Source organism: Aspergillus clavatus, genomic scaffold (assembly GCF_000002715.2).
Source record: "Aspergillus clavatus NRRL 1 1099423829800 genomic scaffold, whole genome shotgun sequence".
NCBI classification, from domain to species: Eukaryota; Fungi; Ascomycota; class Eurotiomycetes; order Eurotiales; family Aspergillaceae; genus Aspergillus; species Aspergillus clavatus.
The window spans coordinates 42498-60712 of record NW_001517099.1 but is presented as its reverse complement, the minus strand read 5'-3'; the positions used below and the strand labels follow the sequence as shown (position 1 = coordinate 60712).

Below are 18215 nucleotides of genomic sequence, written 5' to 3'. Positions count from 1 at the left end.
ATTTAGTATAGTAGATATCTACTAGCTAGGGCCCTATGCACTGGCGCTTCCTACTAGGAGAGTATAATATAAGAAAATATAGTAAAAATAGAAAGTTAGCCATTATCTATAGGTGCCCTAAGTCAGGTATTACTAGGGGTGTCTAGCTTAAGCTAGCCTAGCTAGATAACATCTACTAGGTATATTAGATAGCTAGTATTTAATATAAACTATATAGTGTATCTAGCATTCCTTACCTCTACTAAGGCTATTATTATATTATAGGGGAGCCTATCTATCTATATCTACTAGTATAGGTTATTATAGTAGGTGTAGTTAAATAATATATAGTAGATTATTTTAGGGGCCTATCTATATAAGTATATTATGTTATCTATCTAATTAATAATTAAAAGATATTAATTTAGGCTAATCTTCCCTATCTATATCTATGCTAGCATGCTGTATTCTATAGGGGGTAGGCTATTATAGATTTCTAGGGAGTGGGTTAAGACCTCTAGAAGGATATAATAGAGTAAATTATCTTATTCTAATTATTATTACTACTCCTCCTAGTAGTCCTTAGTATACTAGTAGATCTATATTTCTAGGGTGCCCTATATTAGGTAGTTAGATATTATAATTATAGCTAAGCCCTATTATTAACTATCTTTCTATTATTTAGTTACTTTCTTAGTGCATAGATCTACTAGCTTATTCTCTAGGATCCTATAGTAGGTAGCTAACTAATAGAAAGAGATATCTACTATAGGATTAAGTAGATTAAGGAGTTTAATAATAATCTAGATTAGATATTATTTAGTTATCTATTAGGGATTCCCTAGTATACAGAGGGCCCCTTAGTTATTAGAGTATATTTTAATATGTTTCTATACAGCTTAGCAGACTATAGTAATAGCTCTATTTAGGATTAGCTTATATTAAATAAGATATAGGGTGAGGACCAGCCCTATAATTTCTATAATAGCTATATTATGTTTATTTATCCTACCTAGATACTATTTATAGTAGATTAGTAGGTCTAGGTATACTACTACTATTCTAATATAGCTATCTATGCCTAATCTATTAGTATAGATCTAGATTACTTCTAGGTATATTATTATATAAATCTAATAGTAGAGAAGAGAGAGTTCTTTAGTCTTATTAATATTAATTTCTAGAGGGACCCACCATAGCAGCACTACCTATAGAAGCTATATTTTTATATTATATAGATTAATATCTATTACTAGTTCTACCTCCTTCTCTGCAGATTCTATTAGTATATGTAGTAGTAGGTTTTAATAATAATAGTAGTAGGCTAGTATATATATCTAATATACTAGTGTTATTATAGTCTAAAGGAGGGTCTAGATATATTATTATTAGAAGAGGAGGGATATTTATATTAGGTAGAGTTCTATATTAAATATATCTCTACTAACTATATAGAAGGCCCTGCTAATTAGCTTTCCTACCTAGTATTAGATATGGTTAAGCATCTTTACCTATTAGCTATAGTAAAGCTTCTGACTATAGATTAGTAGTATATACTAGGCTAAGGCAGCATAGAGTATAATAGGGGTGATGCATACTATATATATATATATTATAAGTCTACTAGCTTTAGCCCCTACTTAGACCTACCTAGTATACTAATTACCTATAGGTGCTAGGTGGTAGCTATATTAATATGCTTTAGGTACTTATTAAATATAAGATACTAATTAAGGATAATATTAAGCAGCCTAGCTATCTTACTTAATTAGATAATCTGCCTATCTCCTAGGTCTAGTAGTATACTATCTTTAGTATTAGTATTAGTATTACCTTAGTAGTGCAGGAGATAGAAGTAAATAAGCTAGAATTTAGATAGTTTAAATTAGGAGGTATAGGTGGCAGCCTAATAGAGGTAGATTTATTAATAGTTTTTATAGATCCTAGTATAGTTAGTAGATTTAGACTCACTAGTTATAAGTATAGTTATATTATTAATATAGCTAATATTATTAGTATTATCTACTACTATAGCATCATTCATGTCCATATATATTATTAAATCTGTATTATAGAAGATATATAGGATTAGTAAGAGTAGTAAGCCCTAGGGGATACTAGTATCCACCTATTAGGTTAGTAGGGTGAATTCTGATAGTACTAGTAATATAGATTAGTTATGAAGGAAGCTGCTAAACTAGTTAATATACTATATAGAGATCTAGCATATATAGAGGTCATGCAGGAGCTAGTTATAGGAGATATTATTAAATATACTACTAATATTAAGGAGGAGCATAGATACTATCTTATTATCTTTTTATCCTATATAGATAGCCTCTAGTATTATATAGAGCACTATCTCTATATCTTATCCCTTACAGCTACTAAAGTAGTTATCTAGTAGTAGATAGTATATCTTAGCTAGGTAGCTAAGCTAGGCTATAATAAGAGCTTCTAGCACCTTACTAATTATACTTAGTAGGGTAATAGATTAATATACTTTAGGGGTAGAGTAATCTAATTTATTAGGTTTCCTAAGTATAATAATAGCTATAATATAAAAGTAGTTTAGGCAGTATCTAATATAGATATATTAGTTAAAAAATATTATTAGGGGTGTTACTACTACCCCTATACTTACCTAGAGCACCTAATTAGTAATGCTATCTAGGCTAGGTGCTTTATCTACTTTTAGTATATAGATAGTATATCAGACCTTATACTTAGTGAATAGTAGTATATAAGTTAGCTTAGGGTAGGTAAAATTATAGAGGTTATCTAGATTAGTAGGCAGGGGTAGGGGGAAGAATTATTAGATAAGGAGCTATGCTTTATCTTTAGCTTAGAATACTAGATTATCTAATACTAGGTTAGTAAGGGGGGGGGGGTATAGGCCTAGTATAGTCCCTAGTTCTTAGTCTACTAGACAGCCTGCTAGACATTATCTATGTTATTAATATTAGTTATCCACTAACAGAATATAATATATTAGTATATATAGACTATATGTTTATATACCCTGGCTACTTAGGCTAGGTCACTACAGAGGGATACTAGTACTTCTATCTAATACTATATTTAATATAGGGATATAGCATGCTTAATTCTCTTCTTTTTATATAGGAGGGCGCAATATTCTAGGGTGAATCTAGGGTAGAAGTATTTAGAGGGGTAGTGCTATAGGACTATAGTATTAATTATATATTAGAGTATGCTAACTAGATTAGCTATATACTAATCTAATTCCTTAGTTATGATGTATATATATAGGTTATTACTAAGAAGGCTCTCTATTAGTATATTATTTAGGATATTAGTATCTATAGCTATCTAGTTTTGCTATTTTACTAGTAGTTTAGATTAAAATTTTATATTAAGCTTAGTTTTAATTAGCAGGTAGTTAGAGTTACTATCTAGGTTAGCTACCTATATATAGCACATATAGTCTACTAGGCCTAGGGAAATAAGGGATAAGTTAATTATACTCTCTATATTAGGGGAGTCCTTACTAAAGTTAGTATTATTATTATTATCCTACTTATCTTATAGCTTATTTAGATTAGGTAGTAGTATTAGATATAGGTAGATTATTATGCTAACTAGTATAACTAGCTCTAGTAGCTATTAGATTATAATCTGCTTAAGTTCCTCTACTCTTTTAGTATTATATTAGGTGTGTAGGCAGTAGTTAAAATCTACTTAGAGAAGATTATAGATATTAAAGTCCCTAATAATAATATATTTAGTTAGTCTAGTAGTAGTATTTAGTTAATCTACTATATTAATAGCTACCTAGAGATCTGCCACTCCCTTATTTTCTATTATCTGTGGTAGGTTATATATATTATAGATAGTAATCTAAGGACTATCTAAGGTTAGCTAGATATTAATACTAATTATATAGGTGGATATAAAGGTTACCTACTAGTATAAGTATTTCTATATATATATATAGATCTAGGGGGTGGACCCCTATCTTATAGATAGCTATACTATATAGAAATATTCTATAGCCTCCCTTAGGAAGTATATAAGGGGTGAATTAGATATATAGTTAATCTATAGTTCCTAAATAGTAATAACTATGTATCTTTAGAGCTATATATCTTAGAGTAGTAGTATTATACTAATATTAAGAGAGTTATAAATATTATACTAAAGTATTTAAAGTATTTTAATATTCTAGGGGTTATCATCTATAGCACTAGACATAGGTATTAGTATTAATATTAGTATCTATATTAGGATAGTATTAGTAGTCATATTCTACCCACCCCTAGTAGCTTTTATATTAGCTATTTCTACTTAAGTATATACTTAAGCCTAGGATAGGGCTGCCTATCTTATATATCTAAGGTATATTATAGCTATTATCTTTACTAATCTATATAATAGTACTAGCCAGGAGGGAGTTAGTAGTTAAGGCTAGGGACCTAATTAATATAGATTTTTAGGTTAATTTAGATATTAATATTAATACTCAGGATGCTACTGCGCTAGGCAGCTAGCTTAGAAGTTTTAATATTATCTAGAGTAGGTTTAGGCTGTTACTATATTCCCTTAGTAGGTAGGTTAGTAGGGGTTTTTATTATTATATAATTATTAATATTAGTAGGGAGGCTTATATAATACTATTATCTTTAGTTTTATAGATATAGATTAAGACTTTTAGTTATTTTATAATTAAGATAGTTAGTATTACTAGTTAGTATAGAGATATAGGTAATAATATATATTACTATTTTTATGCCTGTACCTAGGGCTTAGTAGGGATGGCCTAGAGTAAGCTATCACTAGGTAAGAAGGGTACCTATAATAGCATAGTAGAGAGTATTAAGATTAATAAGATAGAGAGGTATAATACTTTTAGTCTTAGATCTTATAATAAAAGTTTAGTAAGTATAAAGAGTACTAGCTCTAATACTATACTAATAATATATCTACTCCTAGGGCTTAACTTAGGTAGGGTAGATATATATATTATAAATCTAGGAGAGGCTAGTATTTCTATAGGGGTAAGTTTATATTTATATTTATATTTAGAGCTACTAGTGCCATACCTTATATACTTCTTCTTCTTTAGTAATTAGTCTAGCAGGCTTAGTTAGATTAGTAGGCTTAATTAAGCTAGTAAGCTTAGTAGGAGTGATCTATTATATTAAATTAATCTAGCTAATTAGCTTAGCAGGCCAGGCTAGGTAGGTAGATTTAGTAGGTTTAGCTAATCTAGTAGGGCTATTTTCTAGGGGTATTATAGTAAGGTACTTTATAAGTAGGTTATTATATAATAATATAATAGGAGCTGGAGCACTAGGGTATTTTAAATAGCAGTCACTAGGTAAGTAAATATAAATATGTTAGATAAAGGGGCAGCCTAGGGGGCAGGGCATACTATAGATAAGTAGGTAGATATATTAGCTAACTATCTAGAGGGTATATTAGCTATAGTTAGGGGGTGTATTACTTCTGGATTTAGTAAGGGTATATTTTTTAATATAGTATCTAGCTTAGCTAGCTAGGCTAGCATAGTAGGTCCTATAGGGTCTGCTAGCACTATAAAGTATTATAGTTTATTATATATTTAGATCTAAAGCTATTAGGTATATTCATGTTAGGCTAGGTATTTAGTACTATTAGTAGTATATTATCTATAATATATTATATATTAGTAGATAGATAGGTTCTCCTTATAAATATAGTACTTCTTATTATAGGTGTTAGTATAGTAGGGGTATATAACTCTTAGGGTAGTATAGATAGGCTAGGTATATCTAAATTAGTAGTATTATATATATTAGGATATCTTATAGAATAGGTTATATAGCTCTATGACTAGTAGTATATTATCTATAATTAACTAATAGCTAATTAGATTGTTAGTATCCCATAGATCCTAGAATAAGATAACTAATAATAATTTCTTCTTCTATAGTAGAGTACTGCTACTACACTATCTAATATATAATATAGGGTATTATATCTCTAGATTATAGTATAAGATCTTAGCTTATAGCTATTCTATAGCTTTTATACCTAGTAGTAAAAGAGAAGTAGGCATAAAGTAGATAAGTATAATATACTAGTAGATTATAATTATAGCTAACTTCCTAGATTAGATCTAGGGAAGTCATATCTTATTATTATATAGTAGATACTCCTAATCTAATATTATATATATATAGATATTAAGATCCCTACTATAAAGGACTATAGTACCAGCCACCTATATACTACTAAGTATAAGGCTTCTACTATCTCTTAAGATCTATTAGATCTCTTTAATAATTATAGATGATTAGACCCTATTATAGGGGCTAACTAGTAGGCCATACTAGTAGATCCACAGGTAGTTATTATTATTATAGGCTGGCTGAGCCAGGAGGGACTAAGGTAGGGAAGCCTTAGTAGTAGTCTAGAAGGATAAAGAGATAGGGACTATACTAGGGACCCCCTATATCTAGCCTAATACTTCCTAGATATAAGATATTATTAATAATAATATAATTAATACCTACACTCCTACTAGTAGCTATAGTATATCTAACTTATACTCTAGGAGCTTACTAGCTAGTATATATACTTATCTAGTAAGATTAGTAACCTAGTTAGCTTTTAGTCTTTTTATAGGGTAGTCCTAGGTAAAAGTCTTAATACTATAGTAGTACTATATAAAGTAAAAGGTCTAATTAATAAAAGAGGAGGAGATATTAGCTAGGGGGGCTAGCTACTAAGTAGTAGCTATATTACTTTTATATATTATCTTATTAGTAGCTAGAAGGGGTGTAAAAATATAGTAAAAGTATAGTAAAAATATAGATATATTAAGAGTAGTATATAAAGATACCTAACTTAGTATAGGGAGGCTATGCCTACTAAGGCTAAATAACTAGTAGTTAGCTAACTATCCTATCTAAAGAGCTATCTTTAGCAGGAGGGGGCTTAATATATAGAATATAGCTTAAAAGCCTAGGGGTGCCTAATTAAGGCTATAATATTATAGTAAAGAGGCTTAATTATTAGTGCTAGCTACTAGGTCATAATCTAATTAGTTAGGGTAGTAGTAGGTGCAGGGTTTAATTAGTTAGAGATATAATAATAAGGGTATTATCTAATTAGCTAATTACTAATTAGTATAATTCTTAATTTAGTAAGATTAGTAGTATATATATTAGAGGTAATTATAATAATATATTAGCTAATTTTTAGGGGTTATTAATATCTCTTACTTAGATTCTTTAAAGGTTAACATACCACTAGTGTGTGATTATCTTTCTTAATAAAGATAGAATATAGTAAGATAAGATAATCTATATAGGTGTAAGAGAGAAGAGATAACTAAGATAGAATATAGTAAGATAAGATAATCTATATAGGTATAAGGGAGAAGAGATGACTAAGGTAGAATATAGTGAGATAAGATAATCCATGTGGGTGTGAGGGAGAAGAGATGACCAAGGTAGAATACCCATAAAGATATTTTAGATATAGAAGTAAGAGAAGAGATTATATATATAAAATAAAAGAAGATTATTAATATAATTATTATAGTAGAAATAAGATAAAGTTATATTTATTATTTATTTTAATTTTATAATAATATCTCTACTTCTTCTTACTTATTTTAAGCCTTTTTTTATCTCCTTCTTCCTTATCTTACTATAATTAAATATTATTTATATCTTTTTTTATTATTATTTAGCTTAATAATTCTATTCTTAATTTACTTATATAACTATATTAAAGATAGTATTACTAACTATCTATTATAATAATATTATTATCTATATTAAGTAAAGTAGGTAATCCCTCTGTATCTTTATTAATAAATTAATATATCTAGGTAAAATGGGAACCCTACATAGTATTCCTAATATTTTACTAGTAAAGTTAATAGATTTAGTTTATAATCTAGACTAGTATTTTAATAGTAAGAAAGTGTGAGAACACTAGGTTTCATATGTGGAATATGACTAGTGTGAAAGAATAGATACTATATAGCTTAGATTTTAAGAATTTAGATAATTAAGTAGATTAATGCTAGGTTAGGATTCTTCCTCTATAAAGGAGAATTTACCTAATCTACTACTTAATAAGGGCTAACTAAGAGATACCCTTATATAGATAAGATAGATATCTTTATTATATACTATTAGGAGGCCTTATAACTACCCCCCCTTCTTATAGGCCTTAGTCCCTCAAGGCCTTTATAGATATAATCTTTATAGTCTTCCTAACCTATAAGCCTCCTCTACATAGTATAGCTATTAAGAACCTATATAAAAATTTAAAAAACCTCTCTATAAAGATAAAAATTATAATTAATATAGGAAAAAGATTCTCTTACTACTTATAGAGGCCTAAAGTTAAAGACCTTATAGCCTATTTTTATTATATAGATAGCTAGTTAAGATAATTATATATCCCTCTCTTAAAAAATAATACTTTTAGCCTCTTATATCTTCTTTTCTCTCTTCTTAAGCTATTATCTATTATTCATCACCTATTATCTATTATTAAAGATAAGTAGATTCTATTTATCTTTTATTTATTTTAAGTATCTTTATCTCTCTATTTATAAGTAGGGATAACTACTTTCTTATATAATATCTTTATATCTATAAATAATAATCTAAGTTATCTATAAGTAGTTCTTCTCTTACCTCTTAATTATAATAAGATCTTTTAAGCAGAGTATTATTATAAGCTTATCTTATATAATATTTTTATCTATAGGTTATTTCTATAGCTTATAGATAGATAAATAAATATTTATATACTTCTCTTTTAATAACTTTAATTAACTTATAAATTTTAAAAATATAAAATATTATATCTATCTCTACTAATACCCCTTTTTTTTTCTTACTTAATTTATATATTATAAGATCTCTCTCTCTTTAGTAATAATAATAGCTACTTCTCTAGCCTCTATTATATCCTAGGTTTAGATTCCTTCTTTCTCTTATTTAGTCTTTATATTAAGATTCTATAACTCTAATATAAGTAGTCCCTTAGCTAGTAACCTAGGTAGGCTATCCTATAACTACTCTCTATAGCTATATATTAATTATTTTAGTTAAGGGATTAATTTATTATTAATCCTCTCTCTATCTTAAGTAGCCTATTTATATAGATAGCTTAGGATATACTATCTCTAATAGCTATAATAATTAAGGAGTAGGTGTTACAATGGTAGTCGTAAAACCATGATAGGTGGCGATGGATTTAGTTGATGGATGAAAGATGATTGTTTTACTATGGCTTCTGCTGTAGGGATATCTTATTATGTCATATAACTAACTCCCTCCTTATGGTTATATAATGATTATATCACCTTACTCCTTATGGTTGTATATGGTAGGACCATAATAATATCCCTATCATGCAAAAGGCGGAGCCCAACCATAACTTAGTAAAAAGAAAGGAAAAAGGGAAAACCATAATATCTTAGTCTAGTGGGATGTAGTTATTTTAAGTAGTAGGGAATAGGAAAGATATATAGTAATCTAGTAGTATATATAGAAAATACCTTAGTCTAGTAGAATATAGTTATTTTAAGAGGAATGGGAAAGATGTATAGTAATTTATTAACTACTAAACTTATAGTAAATAGTGTTAAGATTCTTCTATAATATGTAGGATAGTTCTTATTTAGTAAGTAGTATATTAAGCTACTTATATTTATCTATAGGGTAGTTAAAATACCAGGCTTTAAGATTAATAAATAACTATCTAATATATTAGATAAAGAAGTATTTAATAATAAAGTCTAGTATAATTATAAGAAGGATATATAATACTATAATAGGTTTACTCTAGTAATATTTAGTAAAGTCCTCTTCTAGTGCTTTAATAAACTTAGTATTATAGTTAAATAAATTTATTTATTCTTATTCATCCTCTAATATAGTATTAATATTCTTTTTTAGAATTAGGTTAAAGACTATATAGTACTTATTAAGTATTTAAGGAATATATTTAGCTATAACCTAACTTCTATAATATTTAATTACTTAAGTAATATACTATTTTAACCTAATATATAGAATATATATCATTATATAGGTAGGGGTTAGTAGCTCTATAAATAGTATCTATAATTTATTATTAATATTATTAGTATTTTTTATTATTATCCTTAGTCAGGGCCTCTTCCTCTTATCTAGTAGTATAGATAGCTCTTTCTATCTTTAGTAGGACTATCTTAATTTTAGTAAGTTATATAGGAACCTAGAGTTTAGTTAGGAGGTTATAAACTCTATATTATAGTCTAATCTAAATAATATTATTAAGTCTATCTATATACTATAAGAATAGAGACTCTAAATTATTCTATACTACCCTAAACTAATCTATAGTAGTAATATTAGTATTAGTAACCTAATATATAAAAAATTAGGATATTAGGCATAAGTCTATTTAACTAGAGAGAGTTTCTATTTATATCTATATATATAGTAATATACTATCTCTAGGGTAAATCTATCTAATTTATATTTAATATCTTTCTTATATCCTTCTAGGAATTCCATGGCCCTGTTAAGATTAAATAAGTATTAAATATAGGTAGGGTCTAGATAGATATATTTAGGCTTAATAAGATAGTTACTAAAGTTAATAAACTTATACTAAGGTTTAATTAGCTTTAGGTAGAGGAAAATAGGTTTATATACTAAAGAGAAGAAGACTAAATATATTATATAAGTAGCTTTAAATACTCTAGTTATACTAATCTTTATAATAGGTATATATATCTCTCTCTAAGTTAGGGGCTTATTAGAGATATTAAATAGAATCTTAGTTAGTAGTTTAGGTTTTAATAAAAGTCTCTTAGGGAGAAAGTATATAATATTTACTAGCTTAATTAGATATTTAATCAGGACTCTAATTTTATAGATCCTAGGCTTTATTCTATTATTAATAATAGATTTATTATCTCCTTAGTTATCTAGCTTAATATTAGTATTAGTATTAGGTTTAATATAATTACTATTAATATCTTTAATTAATTTAGAGTATTAAAGGATCTCCTTAATTCTATTTTTATTAACTTTTATTTCTAACTTATTCTTCTTCCTTTTTCTAGGTATTATATTCTTTTTATTAAGACTAATATATTTCTTACTAAATCTTATAGAGTAGCTAGTTATAATACTAATTTAAAGCTAATACTATAAAATATATAGATAATAATAAGAGAGTAAGATTAGAAAGATAAGATAGTAGGGTATATAAAGAAGTAGAGTATTATAAGTAGAAATAAAGATAAGCTTTAGGATAGGTATCTTAGATAGTAATATAAATTAAAGAGAGATAATAATAATATTAATAATATAAAACTAAATAATATAAATAGATAGGGGTATTAATTACTATTTAGATATTTTAAAGTTATTAAGAAGCTCTTAGGCATCCTAGAGTTAATCTTTATTATATTAAGTATTTTATTTATTACTATAACCTAACTATTTAACTAGATACTATCTAATAATCTTTCCTTTATTCTTTCCTTATTTTACTATCCAGATATAGGAAGTAATAATCTTCTTAATCTTATATAACTTATATTTATTTATATCTCCTTTAATAAATACTAGATCTTATTAGTTAGGTTAATATTAGAAGGGGTCTTTACTCTATATATAATATTTAAGATATATAACTAAAATAATAGGATGAATATACTAGTCTAAAGAGAAGTCTAAGTAATATATAAGATTCCTAATTTTTTTAATAATAGTAAAGAGGCTAATAAATTAGTTACCTAATTTTTAATTTATAGCTAACTAGATAGTATATCTCTTACATAACTTAAGTATTACTTTATTATTTATATTAAAGCTAATAGATTTATATTTCTTATTATAGTTTATCTTTATTATAATAGTAGCTAATTAGAGGGCATTAACTATATTATCTTAGATATTAAATAATTATATTACCTCTGCTCCTTATAGTCTTATATTAAGTAGATTTTATAGTTTATATCTATATATAAGTTCATGTAGGGAATGCTAGGTTAATATATTTAATAATATATTAAGTATTACTTATAGTTAAAGTAGGGTTTCTAGATATTAGTTAATATTATTAAGGAATACTATAGTATATCTTAGATAGATCTTAATTATCTAATTTATTCTTTCTAATAAACTATTAGTCTAGGGGTAGTAAGCTATTAAAAAGAACTACTAGATATTTATATAAGTTAGGATAGAACTAAAGACTTCTAAGATAAACTTTAGATTATAATTAGATATAATATGACTAGGTATACCCTAAACTCTTATAGTAAGTTATTAGAATAAGATAATACCCTATTATTATAAATTCTAGTTATCCCTTCCTAGTAATATGGTCATACACTTCATAAACTAGTTAGTTACTAATATAATAGTATTAAACTAGCCTGTATTAGGTAGGGCAGTAATAATATTAATTATAATTAAATAGAAAGCTATTAGCAGGGGTAATATTAGTTATAGGGAACTATATAATTTATATTATGGGGTTAATTTCTTATTATATTCTAGGTAATAATAGATATATACCTTAACCTAGTAGAGAGTCCTATATACTATAATATTACTAAGGTTCTATATAGTTCTTACTATGCCTAGGTGACTATATAAGTTATATATAGTTTATAGAACCTTATTTAAGAGTTTATTAAGAATATAGAGATACCTCTTAGATAGGGTGAAAATTAGGCCTTCTTCTTTTATAAAGAGAAGGTTTACTAGATATATATTATTAATATTCTTTTAGAGTGTATTAAGTATCTTTAATTATTTTAGATTAGTATTATAAATATTAAGGACTCTATATTAGAAATTATTAGAGAGATTAATTATAAAGATATTCTCTATTATAGTATAAAACACTATTAAGGAATCTTTAGGGATATCTTTTATATATAATAGTAAGTATAATAATATATTAGGCATAATATATATCTTATTAGGCTTATAGTATAGATATAGTCTAAATTATTATAGATATAATAATATATAGGCTAAGTAAAGATTAAGTTTCTTAATTAATAAAGAAGTTAAAGTCTTATATATTATTATATTAATAGTAGCTAAATAATTAATATATATATAGACTTCCTTCCTATATTCTTTAATATAGTAGTAAAGTTTTCTAATAGCCTAGATAAGGCCTGAGGTTTCTAGCTCTATTAGCTAATATCTAGTCTTAGCAGAGCTGAGTAATTAACTAAGGAACAGAATTAGTTATATATTATCTAATCTTAGGGGTGTAGCTTTATCCTAGTCTAGATTATATATATTTATTTCTTATAATTAGGAATTATTATATTTTATATAGAATAGTATTATACTATAGCTGTGTTATTTAGATAAATTAATATTAAGGAATAAGTATTAATCTAGGTTAATATAGATAAGTATATTTAGATCTATAAAGTATCTCTAAATTATTTTAAAAGCTTTATATTCTATATTAGTAATTACTTCTAGTAGTATATTTTTTATATAAGACTAATATATCTTATCTTTAGTAGGCCTAAGATTAGTAAGTTTTATCTTCTAATCCTATAATAGTTAGATCTTAGCTAAATAGTAAGAAATATATTAATAAAGCTAGCTAGTTATATTAAGATAGGTACTTAAGTCTATGAGTAACTTAAGAAAATAAATCTAAGATAAAGTAGCTAGCTACTCTATAGATATAGTTATATTAAGTAAATTTATATACTAGCTAAGTAGCTAAATAGAGGGGAATCTAAGGAAGGACTTCTTTAGAGATAGGGTTATTCTTAGTTAAGTATATCTATTAAGGAAATTATTAAGATAGATAAAGTAGTTATTAAATATTTTAGAATAATAGATAAAGTTATTAATATATACTTATAAGAAGGCCTGTATATCCTAGAACTTATTATTAATATAATATTAGATGTGTGTAGTACTATTAATAAATCTTATAGGATAAATCTTAAAGAACTCTTAGCTATAGTATAATATTACTACTATAAATTTCTATAAGTCTAGATAGATAAGTTATTAGTAGAATATAGTAGCACTATCCATAATAGAAAGAAAGGTTAAGCTAGAGATATTAGTAATAATATTAGCCTAGGATAGTAGTAGATAAATATTATAGATAAACTATATATTTAGGTTATAAATATCTATAATTCAATTCAATTTAATTCAATTATTCATTCACGCATCTGTCAGCCTATCAGCCGAGTGGCGGCAGGTCCCTAAGGGTAGCTGGGCTAGCTACTACTATATATATTTAAGTCTCAGCCCATCTATATACACTAAATCTCAGTACATCACCTATAGTCATCTCTTAGTACATCCCTAAGCCAGGCACCCCTATAGGGCACCTAGTATCTTCCCTATCTTAGTTAAAGGTAAGCTCTGTAATAGCCTTCAGTAGCTATATAGGCTAGGGGTCACCACCCCCTATATTAGCCTGGAATATATCTAGTAAGCCCTAGAACTACTCTCAATGTATCTACATTTTCACTACACTTTCACTATATTTTCACACCCCTTCCAGCCGCTGACGAGACAACATGGGCGCAGATCATCTTATCTCACTGTATTCTACCTTAGTCATCTCTTCTCCCTTGCACCCACATGGATCATCTTATCTTACTATATTTTATCTTAGTTATCTCTTCTCCCTCACACCTATATAGATTATCTTATCTTACTATATTCTACCTTAGTTATCTCTTCTCCCTTATACCTATATAGATTATCTGATCTTACTATATTCTATCTTAGTCATCTCTTCTCCCTCACACCTATATAAATTATCTTATCTTACTATATTCTATCTTAGTTATCTCTTCTCCTTTATATCTATATAGATTATCTTATCTTACTATATTCTATCTTAGTTATCTCTTCTCTCTTATACCTATATAGATCATCTTATCTTACTATATTCTACCTTTATTAAGAATGATGACTATATGCTAGTAGTATATTAATCTTTAAGGAATCTAAGTAAGGGATACTAATAACCCCTAAAAACTAGCTAATATATTATTATAATTACCTCTAATATATATACTACTAATCTTACTAAATCAGAAACTATACTAATTAGTAATTAGCTAATTAGATAATATCCTTATTATTATACCTCTAACTAACTAGACCCTGCACCTACTACTACTCTAACTAATTAGATTATAATCTAATAGCTAGTACTAATAATTAGGCCTCTCTACTATAGTATTATAGCCTTAATTAGGCACCCCTAGGCTTTTAAGCTATATTCTATATATTAAGCCCTCTTTTACTAAAGATAGCTCTTTAGGTAAGGTAGTTAGCTAATTACTAGTTATTTAGCTCTAGTAGATATAGCCTCCCTATACTAGGTTAGGTATCTTTATATACTACTCTTAATATATTTATATTTTTACTTTACTTTTACTATATTTTTATACCCCTTCTAGCTACTAATAAGATAATATATAAAAATAATATAGCTACTACTTAATAATTAGCCTCTCTAGCTAATATCTCCTCCTCTCTTATTAATTAGATCTTTTACTTTATATAGTACTACTATAGTAGTAAGGCTTTTACCTAGGACTACCCTATAAAAAGACTAAAAGTTAACTAGATTACTAATCTTATTAGATAAGTATATATATTAGTTAGTAAGCTCCTAGAGTATAAGTTAGGCATACTATAGCTACTAGTAGAAGTAAAGATATTAATTATATTATTACTAATAATACCTTATGCCTAGGAAGTATTAGGCTAGATATAGAGGATCCCTAATATAATCTCTATCTTTTTATTCTTCTAGATAACTACTAAAGCTCTCTTACCTTAGTCCCCCCTAGCTTAGCTAGTCTATAATAATAATAACTATCTATAGATCTACTAGCATAGCCTACTAGCTAGCCTCTATAATAGGGCCTAACTATCTATAATTATTAAAGAGATCTAATAGATCTTAAGAGATATTAAAAGTCTTATACTTAATAATATATAGATAGCTAGCACTATAGTCCTTTATAATAGAGATCTTAATATCTATATATATATAGTATTAGATTAGAAGTATCTACTATATAATAATAAGATATAGCTTCTCTAGATCTAATCTAGGAAGTTAGCTATAATTATAATCTACTAATATATTATACTTACCTACTCTATGCCTACTTCTTTTTTATTACTAGATATAAAAGCCATAGAATAGCTATAAGCTAAGATCTTATATTATAATCTAGAGATATAACACCCTATACTATATATTAGGTAGTGTAGTAGCAGTGCTCTATTATAGAAGAAGAAATTATTATTAATTATTTTATTCTAGGACTTATAGGATGCTAACTATCTAATTAGCTATTAGTTAATTATAGATAATATACTACTAATTATAGAGCTATATAACTTATTCTATAAGATATCCTAGTATATATAATATTACTAATTTAGATATATCTAGCCTATCTATACTACTCTAAGAGTTATATACCCCTACTATACTAATACCTATAATAAGAAGCACTATATTTATAAGGAGAACCTATCTATCTACTAATATATAGTATACTATAAATAATATACTACTTATAGTACTAAATACCTAGCCTAATATAAATATACCTAATAGCTTTAGATCTAAATATATAATAAACTATAATACTTTATAGTGCTAGCAGACCCTAAAGGACCTACCCTAGGAGCTATAACTATAGGACTTACTATACTAGCTTAGTTAGCTAAGCTAGATACTATACTAGAAAATATACCCTTATTAAATCTAGAAGTAATATACCCCCTAACCATAGCTAACACACCCCCTAGATAGTTAGCTAATATACCTACTTACCTACCTATAGTATACCCTCCCCCCCAGGCTGCCTCTGTATCTAATATAGTTATATTTACTTATCTAGTAACTAATATTTAAAATACCCTAGTGCTCTAGCTCCTGCTATATTACTATATAATAATCTACTTATAAAGCATCTTACTATAATACCCCTAAAAAATAATCTTACTAGATTAGCTAAATATACTAAACCTACCTACCTAGCCTAGCCTGCTAAGCTAACTAGCTAGACTAATTTAATATAATAGATTACCTCTACTAAGCTCACTAGCCTAATTAAGCCTACTAATCTAACTAAGCCTACTAAACTAACTACTAAAGAAGAAGAAGCATAGAAGGTATAGTACTAATAGCTCTAAATATAAATATAAATATAAACTCACCCTTATAGAAATACTAGCCTCTCCTAGATTTATAATATATATACCTACCTTACCTAAGTTAAGCCCTAGAGATAGATATATTATTAATATAGTATTAAAGCTAGTACTCTCTATACTTACTAAACTTCTATTATAAGATCTAAGATTAAAAGTATTATATCTCTTTATCTTATTAATCTTAATACTCTCTACTATACTATTATAAGCACCCTCTCTACCTAGTAATAGCTTACTCTAGGCCATCCCTGCTAAGCCCTAGATATAAGTATAAAAATAGTAATATATATTATTACCTATATCCTTACACTAACTAGTAATACTAACTATCTTAATTATAAAATAACTAAAAGTCTTAACCTATATCTATAAAACTAAAGATAATAGTACTATATAAGCCTCCCTACTAATACTAGTAACTATATAATAATAAATACCCCTACTAACCTACCTACTAAGGGAATATAGCAACAGCCTAGACCTACTCTAGATAATACTAAAACTCCTAAGCTAGCTGCCTAGTATAGTAGCATCGTAAGTATTAATATTAATATCTAAGTTGACCTAAAAATCTATATTAACTAGGTCCCTAGCCGTAGATACTAACTCCCTCCTAGCTAGCACTGTTATATAGATTACTAAAGATAAGAGCTATAATACAGCTTAAATATATAAGGATAGGCAGTCCTATCCTAGGCTTAAGTATATGCTGAGGTAGAAAATAGCTAATATGAAAGCTACCAGGAGTAGGGTAGAATATGACTATTAAATACTGTCCTAATATAGATACTAAATATTGAGTACTGATACCTATATCTAGTACTGTTGGATAAGAACGCCCTAGAGAATTTAAAATACTCTAGATACTCCAAATATAGTATCTATAACTCCCCTTAATTATTAGCATAGTACTACCTACTCGTAGGAGTACAGGCTCCTAAAGAAGTAATAGGTTCTTACTAATTGAGAAATTTAAAGATAAACTATAAATTCGAGTTTACTTGT

General features: G+C 26.8%; 12 annotated features.

Annotated features, from left to right (window-relative positions):
• Positions 1–1960: 1960 nt before the first annotated feature.
• Positions 1961–2773: a mobile genetic element.
• A 3992-nt stretch (positions 2774–6765) lies between these two features.
• Positions 6766–6798: a microsatellite.
• A 463-nt stretch (positions 6799–7261) lies between these two features.
• Positions 7262–7404: a microsatellite.
• Positions 7267–7446: a microsatellite.
• A 2637-nt stretch (positions 7447–10083) lies between these two features.
• Positions 10084–10123: a microsatellite.
• A 4021-nt stretch (positions 10124–14144) lies between these two features.
• Positions 14145–14168: a microsatellite.
• Positions 14169–14545: 377 nt separating this feature from the next.
• Positions 14546–14918: a microsatellite.
• Positions 14606–14749: a microsatellite.
• Positions 14628–14890: a microsatellite.
• Positions 14780–14922: a microsatellite.
• Positions 14782–14918: a microsatellite.
• Positions 14923–17103: 2181 nt separating the features above from the next.
• Positions 17104–17145: a microsatellite.
• Positions 17146–18215: the final 1070 nt, after the last annotated feature.